Here is a 1,180-nt window from a genome sequence, read left to right as displayed (position 1 = left end):
TCCTCCAGGTGATGGTGCCCTGGATGGCTGCCTGTACGACCTCTGCCAAAAGCTGGCTCTGGGTGCAACCTTTAATGAATCTGCTTCTCACTTCATGGCATTCAATTGGCCATATTAAGTCACTTGGTAAATTTTGGAGACCTGGTTGATTATATGTTGAAAAGGATAATAATAACTTGAAGCATATTGTTATTAGTGGCATACCTTGTTCCAGTGTTTACCTTTTTTTAACCATTTTTAACAGTTTCTCTATGGCGCATTTTTCTCTTATCATAAAGCTTTACAATGTTCCGTACAAGGCCAGCTTAAATGTATACTTAAGTCCAGTTTTTTAACAGGAATCGTGATTAGTATTTATTTATTTTCTGCGTAAGAGTATAATTTCAATTTTGTTGATGATCAGATGATTCATTATACGTCGAATTTGGTTGTATGGTGGAGAGTATATGGAAAGGCATATTTGAGGATTATTCTTCCGCGTAGTTCAGGTTATTTGTCCGAGGTTGTATGGTCATTTGATTTGCTGGTGGTTGTGATTATTATAGTATTGTTATTATCAGTTACTATTCGTTACGTAAATTATGAGGTATTATTGTATTTATTCTGTTGTGTTGTTATTAGTATTATTATTATTATTAGTTATTATTAGTATACTATTTCCATGAGTATGTTTATATATTACGTACGATTACCATTGTCCATTACAATGCCATCCATGACCATTACTATTATATTAATATATGGACTAGGATTATTTTCTTAGTATTATTATTCTCATTACCAATACCATTCCATACATTACCACATACCATACCATACGATTAGTTTTATGTAGTATGATTATTATTAGGCATGAGTAATATGATTAGCAAATCTTATGAGCATCTACTAATCATCCTCAAATTTTCAATCATCATTCAATCCTATCACATCATATCATCTCATCATCATCATCATCATCATAATCATCATGCATTATCACATCATCATCATCATCAAATTATATTTTAATATTCTTAAAAAAGACAGGCAGACAGTATGACAGGCAGCAGGTTAGACAGGCAGCAGGCAGCCAGGCGAAGGCAGACAAGGCAGAAGGCAGCCAGTCAGTTATCGGTCTATCTACTGTTTGTTTAATTCTGTCGTCTGTCTGTCTGACTATTCTGTGTCTGTCAGCAGG

General features: G+C 34.2%; 1 pseudogene; it reads left to right on the top strand.

Annotated features, from left to right (window-relative positions):
• The window catches only part of LOC119580731, a 51,026-nt pseudogene extending 50,908 nt beyond the window's left edge, over positions 1 to 118 (top strand).
• The last annotated feature ends 1,062 nt before the right edge of the window (positions 119 to 1,180 follow it).

This window comes from Penaeus monodon, chromosome 14 (genome assembly GCF_015228065.2).
Source record: "Penaeus monodon isolate SGIC_2016 chromosome 14, NSTDA_Pmon_1, whole genome shotgun sequence".
NCBI lineage: Eukaryota > Metazoa > Arthropoda > Malacostraca > Decapoda > Penaeidae > Penaeus > Penaeus monodon.
The sequence above is the reverse complement of the archived record's forward strand: the minus strand, read 5'-3'. Positions and strand labels throughout refer to the sequence as shown.